The sequence below is a fragment of the Pistacia vera genome, unplaced genomic scaffold (genome assembly GCF_008641045.1).
Source record: "Pistacia vera cultivar Batoury unplaced genomic scaffold, PisVer_v2 Contig45, whole genome shotgun sequence".
In the NCBI taxonomy this organism is placed as follows: domain Eukaryota; kingdom Viridiplantae; phylum Streptophyta; class Magnoliopsida; order Sapindales; family Anacardiaceae; genus Pistacia; species Pistacia vera.
Window position 1 is genome coordinate 219,165 of NW_022196279.1, and position 11,524 is coordinate 230,688.

The window sequence follows — 11,524 nt, forward strand, 5'->3', positions numbered from 1 at the left end:
ATCTGGGTCACCCAAGCCAGTTTACTAGAACCCGCCCAAATTTACATATCTTGCATAGAGAAAGTGAAGAGGAAGATGTGTTGCCTATTTTACATGATAATGATAACATAAGTGAAGATATAGATATTGACATTGATCTTGAAAATGATAGAATAATTAAGAGGAAATAATATAGATTCTTAATTTTATGATTAATTTTTATTATGTAAAACCAATAGTATCAAAAAATTTATTAATTAAGTTTGCAGATAATATTAATTTTTAGAAAATTTTATTATTTTATATATATATATATATATTTTTTTTTAAATGCATATCATTCGGTTTAATACGATACGTGATACATGATTCGAAAAATTAAGTTTTGATATATGATATGATACGCAATTTGACAATCATTGTTGTAATTGTGTTTCATGATTGTTAAAACTAGTTAAAGTTAGTAGATGTGAAGTGTTTAGGCTTTAGTTACTAAGTTTCGTTAACTATCCATTAGTTTTTAATTACTCCGTTAAGTTAACGTTAGTAACGAACTCAGTTACTTGGACTTGGTTTGCATACCAACTCTCTGTATAAATAGCAGCTACAATGAATGAGAAAACCACCAAAGCTTAGTTTCAAAAACATCTTAAAGTTGGGAAATTTCCCGTGTATAGACAGATTGTATGCTTCCGAGGCGTCTCAACTGGCTTCAGTCCTGGAATGAATTTTCAATGAATTAATTTTTATTGTGCATGAGAAGTTCTCAAAAGCAGGAGGAACATTGAATCCAGAGGCGAATGATTGGAATAGTCGACCAAGACTACGGCGGAATTACCATTATATAAGTTGAAATAGGAGATGCATAAATTTTAGGATCAATTACTAGAGTGATAAGGATTACCAAAATCAAAAATAGCTTTACAACATGAAGGAATCACTTTCCAAGTGGAACATTATTAACAACTGTTTTAGAAGAATTAACACCAGAAGAAGCCCGCCAGAGATCAAAACGTTAGCATCTAAGAGGTTCCACATTCTCAAGGCTTATGTTTTACAAGGCCGGTATGATTCTTCCGACAAGCAAACTTCTAACAACAGGGACATTCTCTTGGATTACTTCCAACGAAAACCAAAACCTTCGCGGTCCATGAATACAAAATCTTGAAGAGATTGACAAAGAGCATTATATTGTGTATGGGTAATAAAAGAATATGCTATGTTGAGTCCGAATTAAAGCCCGAAATTAGATAGGACTGAAATCGACCTTCCATTGAGGTAGCCAAAATAGTCAAAACAAAATCTACCACCGTCCCACACACATCAAGATTAGCTTCCGAAAAAGAAAGAGATATTGTAGAAGAAACATATAGGTGGAGACGTAAGACTTCATTGAGTTGGACAAAATGAAAGTGAAAACTAAAAACCCAAGCCGCTTATTTCCTTGCATATGATCAATGGATTACTGGCTATGGTATTGGAAGATATTAAATTTACTCGTACAATTTAAGTAATACTTATAATTGATCAACATCGCATTACATAAAATTCAGTATTCCAATGATCAAACAACTTTATTAGTTTAAAAACATCAAAAATTTATTTATTGAAAGAAATACAAAATAAACAAGTATTCTCCCCGTTTAATGCATGTCTAAAATCAGAGGATGAACATCTAAAGTGACATGATTAGAAAACAATCCAGTACTCAAAGATGAACTAGTTGCATAGTGATCAATTATCTCACTATCAACCAAATCAATCTCTTCATATTTTTGTTGCTCAAGTAAAGCTCCATTCAGTGCTCTGATATTCCCAGCTAATTCAATTGCTACTTCTCTCATTGTTGGTCTCTTCTTTCCATTTAGATTCAAACATCTTTTGGTGAGATTAGCAATAGTCATAATCTCTTCTTTTTCACCCTCTTTCAAAACTCGAGCATCAAGGGTATCAAATAGTCGATTCTCTTTCATTGCACGAAGAAAATATGAAGCTAAACTTCTATCTTCAACAAATTCAGTTGAAAGATTGGCTTTGTCCGTTAAGAGTTCAGCAAGAACAACTCCAAAACTATAAACATCACTTTGTCAGTAAATTGACTTGATTGAAAATACTCTGGATCTATATATCCAAAGGTCCCATGTACTTGAGTGGTCAAATGAGTTTGGTCAATTGTAACAGATCTGGAAGTTCCAAAGTCTGAGACTTTTGCTCGATATTGTCATCCAAGAGTATGTTTGTTGACTTAATATCTCGATGGATACAGGTATGGAAGCAGTTGAATGCAAATATGATAGAGCATCTGTAACATCTAAGGCAATGCGTGGCGTAGCTCCCATGTGATTGGAAACTCCTCATTTTCGCCATGGATATAATGAAAGAGAGTTCCATTAGAAATGAATTCATACACCAAAATTGGAACTTCTGTCTCTAAGCAACATCCCAGTAATTGAACCACATTTCGATGATTAATTTGAGATATTATTACTACCTCATTGATGAATTCTCAACTTGACTTTCATCCACTATCTTGGACTTTTTAATGGCTACAATTCTTCCTCTGCTAACATCCCTTGTCAACTGTGCCTTGGCCTCCTGACCTAGGATTCGATTTGCATTGTAGTTGTCTGTGGCCTTTACTAATTCCTTTGAAGTAAACATCTGTTTTCTCAATTTTACCTTCCTTGGATGACAACTGCTGTTGTAGTAATAAACCACCGTTTCTTTTAAAGAATTTCTGCTTCAACTTGATTGCTTTTCTTCTTTTTATGAATTTGTACAACCACCATATTCCTGGAAGTAAAAATGACCCAATGCCAGCACAACTACCTGCAAATTACTCAAGGATAAGTATATAGTAACATCAAGAAACAGATTGTGATATATATATATATATATCATATATATATATTATTGTAGTAGCTAGTTGAATTAATATATTACTATGGACGGACTATGGCTTTATTTTCTTTTCAATATGAATAATATCTTATTTAATATCAAAGAATTCATATATTGTGGAAACAAAAAGGATGATACGGCGTACCTACGATAATAAAAATCTGACCCGAGATTTATCCTAGAACTTAATGGATAACACCAAGTTTCTTGACTGTCTTGAGAATATATAGATATATTATAACCATGAGGACATTCTTCAGTGCAATTGTAGCCGCTTTGGTGTCACAGAACAAGTTACCTGCACAATTAGAGAAAAAAAAAAAATTATTTCATGCTACAAATTTTCCCCTTCCGAGAAAAAAAAAAAAAAAAAATCAAATCTACCTCTGCATGCTTGATGTCAGCCGGCTTTTGATCCTCGCAAACACAAATAAAGCCTGAGCTTAATTTGATTAAACAGTCATCATCCGCATTACAAGATAAATTGCCTGAATTATAAGTTTCTACACACGACCCTCTATATTTTCCCCACTCCAGGCTGGCAGGAATAAATTCTTCCCTCTCAAAACCGATGGTTCTGTTAGGTAGTTTGACGGAGCCATTCTGGTCAACCATGAAGGCAGAACTGCAGTTTCGGGGAATTTTTTGAATAAAATTCTGATATACTTTCAGTGTTATTAAACTTACCATTCGGAGGAAGGGTACATTCATATCGCAGCAACCAGTAGCATTTTGTGAGGATCACAAGTACAAAAAGATTGACATCGAGCAGAAGTTGAATCCATCTGGTTGTGACTCAGATGCTATAACAACCAACGGAAATGAAGTTATTTCTTTCGTTTGAAAATGAAAAGGGCTTCCCGACAGATCGAGTCTCGAGTTGTGCTACATTATTCAAAGAAATTTTAGGCAAGTTGACGCGAATCACATAGCTGAAACATAAGAAACACCTTCTGCCATTTCGAGATTGATGTGGTTAAGAAAGGTTTTTCAGAGCCTGAAGAATGTCACAAGTTACTTCAAATCCCTTTTCAAAGTAGCAGCCTGCACCAATTCCCAAGGGTAGAAAAAGCTGACATACCACACATGCTGGGACATGATATTGCTGATGGTTTGAGTGGCAAGAGTAACAAAATGATCTGCGATAACACCAGAACCAGCTGATGAACACCCCTTCTCTGTTACCTATTCTCCTTCTTTGGGAAAATTAATTGTTTATATAGTAGATGATGCTCGAACAGACCAATTAATTACCTGGAAAGTGCATTGCTCTTTCATCTTCCTCCTAGCTGATTTCTAATGTATATAAATATGAATTAATAAGACTTTTCTTACTGGCCTCTACTTCAAAGAAGACTTGTCAGTCCTATTCCTCACACTAGAGTAGTTGAAGAGAGTCAAATAAAGATTGTTGGAAGATGATTTCTTTTACTCATTCTCCATCTAGACTTTAATTTTTAATAATTATAAAAATAAATTATTAATAAGACTTTTCACTTACTAGCCTACTTCAAAGCCAATCTTCATTTTTCTTCAAGGAAAAAAAAAAAAAAAATTGAATAAGAACTGAAAGGACAGACCATTTTTGTTACACTAACTAGTTGAAAAAGAGTAAAATAAAGTGGTTGAATATGATTTTTCATCAAATAAGAGACAAATGAAACACCTACAAGCAATTGTCAGTCGCCTGTAACTAAGGTATTCGGCATAGTTAGGAACACCCTACCCTAATGACTAAAGAGTTTGTATTGGATGCTTTTGTTATAATTTATTTATTTTTTTTTTTTTTAATAGTAAAACAAATAATAGAAAGAAAACCAAAATAAATTTCTTAATAATTCCAATATGGTAAACGAAAGCCTTGAATTTTCATGTAATATTTAGTCAATATTTCTAAATGTGATGCTTTGATTAGCAGTCCTTCTCCGATTCCAAAGGGTATCTAATGATAACATCACTACAAATGTCTAGGCATGAAAAAGCGTGGATTCTTGATTGGCCAGAGTATACAAATGTGACAAAACTCCTCATTTCAATAGCACGTTAATTCTATGGTAAATAAAAATACCATCTAACTATAATATGAAAATGTGTAAATAATCCATAGTAAACTATATAAAATAATAATAACTAATAATACAACATATATCATCACCACACATAAAGTTTATAGAAATTAAAAGGAGACGACTATACATACCCAAAGATTATCGTAACGACAGTGGTACCTAAAAGGTTTTGAAATGACAAATAGGTACTTTCCGTCATGTTCTGTTAGGATTCTGTTATTATAGTGAAAAGACTAAATGCCCTTAAAAGTTTGAATTTTAGTTTTTTATAAATTTAAAATTTTCAAAAACCCCCTAAGTTTACAAATTTCACTAAATACCCCAATATATAAAAGTTTTATAAAAAACAAAAAAACCCCCACCGGCAAGTGCCAGATTCCGGCCACCACCGCCGGAATCTGGCGAAAGTTGCGTTACGACACAGACCCGTCGGATATGTGTCGTAACGCATCGATCTAGCCGTTTCCGTCCAGGATCTGTGGCTGATCTGGCCGGAAAAGGCCAGATCTACGGCTAGATTAGCCGTCGACGCCGCAAAACTCCATCTGCGGCGTCGAAGGCCAGATCTGGCTGCTGTTTCGACGGCCAGATCTGCCTTTTTCCGGCAAGATCCGTGGCAGATCTGACCGGAAAAGGCAAGATCGGCCCGTTACTGACACAGATCGACGGATCTGTGTCGTAATACAGTTTTCCGGCCTGATTCCGGCGATGGTGGCGGAATCTGGCACGGGGGTGGTGGGGTGTTTTTGTCATTAACAAACATTTTATATATTGGGGGTGTTTAATTAAATTAGCAAACCTAGGGGTTTTTTAGAAATTTTTAATTTTAAAAAACAAAAATTAAAACTTTGAAGGGCATTTTAGTCTTTTCACTATTAATAAACAAAATCACTAACAGAATTGAACGGAATGTATCTATTTGTCGTTTCAAAACTTTTTGGGTACTAACTTGTCATTACAGTAAATTTTGGGTATGTCAAGTCGTTCGCCCAAATTAAAAGAAAATCAGAGGTGGCAGAAGAAATTTCTAAGATGGTACCTAAAGGGGTGAGAGGTTTGCGTGTGAAAGTGTGAGGGAGAAGAAAACTGAAGATGAAAAGAGATTACAGTGAACACAATCAATTGATTTTAATTGATTACAGTGGAGACCCACCACGTGAAGGGAGGAAGAAAACAATTGAGTTTAGGTGGATCAAAGGTGTTTCCTATAAGTTTCCAAGTAAATATTATTAAATTGACCGAAACGTGTTTCATGACTGAAAAATTAATGGTGCATTTGGTTCATATAAGCTCAAGTAAATTATTTAAATTGACCAAAACGTATTTGTTTTATGTTTTGTAAAGCATTTTCTTATATGATTAACAGACGAATTAACTACCTAGAAAGTGCAATATTTTTTTGTCACTCATTTCCATCTAGACTTTAATTTAATAATTATAAAAATTAATAATATATGCTTTCACTTACTGGCCTACTTTCAAAGTCAGTCTTATTTTTCTTCAAGAGAAAAAAAAAATAATTGAATAAGAACTTGGATGGTTGAAGAAGAGTCAAATAAAGATTGTTGAAGATGATTTTTCATCAACTAAGGACAAATGGAGCACCCTACAAGCCAATTGATGTCGAGCCCATAATTGAGGATCTAGGCACAATTACGGAACATCTTACATGCCCATTGCACAAATAGTAATTGCCTAAATGTGGTAGATGTTTCTTCTACAACTCGAACATACGAGTCTTAGGTATAACTAACTATAGTGACTAAAGAATTGTTATGATCCACACGAGGAGACGTATATTGATGCTTTTGTTAAACCTAATTATCTTTTTCCTCTTTATCTCTTTTTTTTTTCTTTTAAATTATAAAACAAAATAATATAAGAAAAAATAAAGAAGAAAGAAAAACCAAGAATGAATTTCTAACAATTCCAATGAAAATGACAGGCCTTGAAAAAAATTATTTGCAAAAACATAGCATGAAAACCGTAGATTGCGCAAGGTTAGATCTAGGTAGGACCGTATTTTAGAAGTTTTATTCTTATTACCAAGTATATATGTTTAAACATAGCATAAGGTTACTCTACAAATTTGATTAAATTTGAAAAAAAAAAAAAAAAAAAAAAGATGAATATGTAAAAACATCTTATGTTCTAACTTTATAATAAAAGTGATAACATCGATCAATTATATCCTCATTCCATTAACAAAAAAATGCATACCATGTTTACAAAAAGTCTTCATTTTAATAGCACAGTAATATTATGTTAAATAAAATACATCTAATCTTATATTAAAATGTGTAACATTAATCCATATATATATTACACATTTTACAATTTATATTGTTAGAGTTGTTTAACTCACTTTGGATTAAGTTTACCCCATTTTTAAGTGTAGCAGAAACTTTTACCAAGTTAACTAGGAGATTTCAAATTTAAACATATCATCCACAAAGCATAAAGTAAAGACACACCATCTATATATAGTTTGGCTAAAATCCACTTTTAGCTTACATCCATGGAACCTTGACCAGATTAAAGTAATTCATTAAGTTAAACTATTATAAGACAATGTTCAAAGTTGATCAAGTATAGTAAAAAGAATCTCTGTTCAACTTTACACATAGTACCACACTCTAAATCCTTAACATGTTGAACTCCTTAGACCTTCTTCACATCGAAAGCACAATCAAGAACAGCTGTGAATCATCAAGCTTCAAGCACCGATGCCACGCACCAGCATCACACAAAAGAACCACGTTCAAAACCATCAAGACAATGAATGATATGGTGAGGTTTTGACACAAAAGAATGAACCTATGGACCTTTGAGAGAAAATATATTCTAAAGAAATTTAGAGTACAAAGAAGAATAAACATATCAAAAAGTTAGATTCAAGCACGCAAGAAATGATATTATATAATATAGGGTTTCTTGCTTAACACTATGTGCACGTCAGCCAACAAGATGTTTGTCCAAATCAAAATATTCTTCTTTTGTTTGGCCATAAAACAATCGGGAAAAACATCTTTATTCCCTAAGACTACTTAAAGGATAAAGTGGCACTTGTAAAGGTCCTAAAAAGGTCACAACCACAAAATATCTTTGCTACTTTCATGTATGTACCTCGTGCTGGATTGCAAATTCTAAAGCGGTGTGCAGCACAAACTGTTATGCACACACTCCGCTCACAAACCAGGCTCAATACACCAGTTGCCCCTAGGGTGCAACCCAAATGTGTGCACACCACAATACTAAAGATTTGACAACCAAGATATGTCTAACCACCACACCACACAGCACAATATATTTAATTATATATAGTGTCACCTAACACCGTCAGAGAGACACCAGAGTACTCTTCACTTGTCTTGAGACTCCTAAGGTCACATGGGACGATTCGTCTATTTGAACATCACCCCCTATTTAACCGTTTCTTTTGCCCGCGCTTACTCTTCCGTTCACATGTTGTGTCACTCACCAGACGACCCGGTCTCGAAGCTCTCTCCTGTCACTGGCTTCCCACGTCGGCTTGTGCCGCCGCTCCTATTATTCACTATCACATCACTGGAGCCCATCTACCCTCCTTGTCGACACCCGTGTGTTCGAAGGAGCGTATATGCGATTGAACCCAGGCCAGGTGCCGGTGTCCCGGCTGCCCCCCGCCCGGATCTGTAAGAGTTGCCGTCCACCCCCCGCGGCGTGTTAGTGCCGGTTTGGGGTTGGCCTCTCTCGCCCGTGACCCCCATGTCCCTCAATATGTGCCGTGAGGTTTGCCGAGATTGGTCTCACAGATTGGAGCTGTTGTGTGGCGAATCCGTTTTTTCAATTTATTTCTGAGTTTGTTTCAAAGATTTGCTCCTACATACCCTCTCACACCCGTCACTTATTGTGTTGACGATTGTCCTCGCGTCCTAGCAACCCCTGTTAGCGCTGGGTTGTTGTTATTTTCGTGTTTATCCCGTATCTCCGGTTCTTTCTTCTGTATCTTTACGTGAATTACGTCTTTCTAATTGCTCGACTGACCACACATGCTCCCGTCTATTTATCCCCCTATCTTTGGCGCGCGCCTGCCTTGGTCTTGCACAGTGATTGACTTGCCTATTTCATTGCTCTCTGCAGCCCTCCTACCAAACGTGTGCCCATGCGACATCCTCTCCGCAGATGATGCTGACTTGTTTACCGTGTAGTTTGGTTTGGGTCAGCCTCGGCGCCCCTATTGATCCCCCTGCGGTGTCCTAGTTTTTGTTCTTGTTTTTGTGTGTGTTTGTGGTCGTGCAGTCTTTGGGTAGTGGTTACAGTGTGGCTGATTCGGTGGCCTGACGTCTGCCGGCTGTGGATCGTCCCCACGAGCACTACCGAGTTTGTGCTGCGCCCACCCGTCACCCTTAGTCGCCCGGCCGATAGTGAGTGCACATGACCTGCCAGGATCCCATTGTTGTCGGCAGCACTGGTCGGATGTCGCCCAGTCCCGGTGCCACCCCATCCACCTACCCCCCTTACCTGGGTTTCCTACGTTCGTCGCTTTGTCTGTCAGTCCCCGGTTGCACACACCACACCCCATACCCGTGCCACCAAGACCAGATGTCATTGTCATAGGACCACTGCTACCTGGACACAGACAACACACGAACAACCACAGCTCATCACAATCAACCGTCCCTCACGCGTACGAACTCTCCTCCGAACCCACACTCACGCCCCCTACCTGCCGCTCGATCAGGCACACACAGCTTTTCATTTTACCCCCCCACTCGACAAAACAAAACTTCAAACCTACGACGCGCTCGACCCGCCCGCCCTGACTCCCGCCAGCACATATACGTCATGTGTTATAGACCAACGTTTCCGCCATGTCCCACGACACCGTCTCCCGTCAAGGCTGGTAGCGTGCACCACGAACGATCCTTCTACAGCACACACACCTATCACGATCTGCTGCTTGAATGATCTTATCTCTGTTTCACTACACCTATCTGTCCTGAATATCTGATGGGTGTTAGATTCGGCATTGATGTATGCTGCCCCCAAATACTATTTTCGGCGTTCTTATGGGGTGATCAGCTAAGCAGCACTCACCCTTTGGCATTTGATGGGACTGGTTTTCGACACCGCCGTCCGGTCCCGCCGGTATTGGCCCCACCGCCCTCCTTGTCTCTAGCGCGCTTCGCGTTTCAATAATCCAAGATGCGTACGTGCATGTGGTGGTTATAACTATGGCAACTGTAGGACTGATAACCGCTGTTCTGACCGCCATTCCTTTGGTGAATGTCGCGGGCTGGCTTAGGACACCGTACTTAAATCACAACTGGTTTTCGACGGTCTCTTTCCTTGGGCTCCTGGTCGCATTGTAACCCCGCACCGGATAGCTGTAAGCTGCCGCAACAGTGTCAGCTGGTGTATACGCTACCCCTTTCATACCTAATGTAGCTTTAGAGCTAAATAAGCCGTATAGACATATTCTGTGGGCTTTTCAGGACTTCTCCCCCCTTGTCCCCGTTTCTGTTCGTGTCGGAGGTATTCTTCCTGTCCACCCCAGCTGCCCGCCGCTTCCATAGCGCGTGTGGTGCGTATGAGAGTTTGTCTAGCTCCCGGCCTTACCCTATCTCCATTCTTTTACATCTCTATGTCCGCCTCTCACGAGCTCGGGTGTGCCTGTAATGTTTGCTGGGTATCCTCCTCTATTCCTGGCCTCCAGTGTCCTGACTGCTTTGGTCCTCCGCGACTTTGACTGGCGCGCGTTCCGTTGTGTATCCCCTTTAGTGTTGTACTGCTGCGTGTTGAGTCGCTGTGCACCCCTTTTCTGAGGTCTGTCCCTGGTGGCGCTTCGCCCAGTACTCCCTTTCTGCTCCCTTACTGGTCCGGTCCACCTCGTACCTTCCCGTGACTTTCTGATTTGTCCGTGACTCGGTTAGTCTCCCACCACCCCCCCGCTCTCCTTTGCGCGCGTTTTAGACACATCCCTTCCCACCTGCCCTTCGACGCAGACCAAGGGCACCCTCAAGCCACTAACCAGTTTTCACCACCTGTTGCCGATCGTTTACCTGTGACACTGTCACGCCTTTGACAGCCTTCAGCCGCACCCCACCCCCCGCGGCATACGCGAACACACCGTACCCTTCATATCAGTCTTCTACTCCCTGGCGGTGAGTCGCCCCTCACCCACGCTCACGAGCACCACACCCGGGAAATATCCCAAGAGACAACAGTGTCATCCTGGCTATAGAGTATGTCGAAGCGCCCGCACACCAAATAACCTGTAAAAGCTGAATATTTGTTCCGCTCTTTAAAATGTCCTTGCGTCCACACAAACCCTTTCCAAACTTGCAGTACGCCCGACCCTCAAAAACACGGTGTAGGTGTGGCCCCTGACCACCGTTTGTAACGACCTAGCACTGACACTTGAATTCTGTTGTTTCCTGTGTTCTTCTTTTATTGATTTTTCATTTAGGGACGCGCTACTTTGTTATGTTTCTGTTGCTTCCGTGAGATCTCTTGAATGTCCGGTAAAGTCGGATATGTATCATGTTGCGTCCCTTTCGGTTCCCCCATGTAATGCCGGCTTGGACTTGTTC

General features: G+C 39.1%; 1 pseudogene; it reads right to left on the bottom strand.

The window, feature by feature from the left end:
• Positions 1-1,619: 1,619 nt before the first annotated feature.
• On the bottom strand, positions 1,620-10,206 carry LOC116144617 (annotated as a pseudogene).
• Between the last annotated feature and the right edge of the window lie 1,318 nt (positions 10,207-11,524).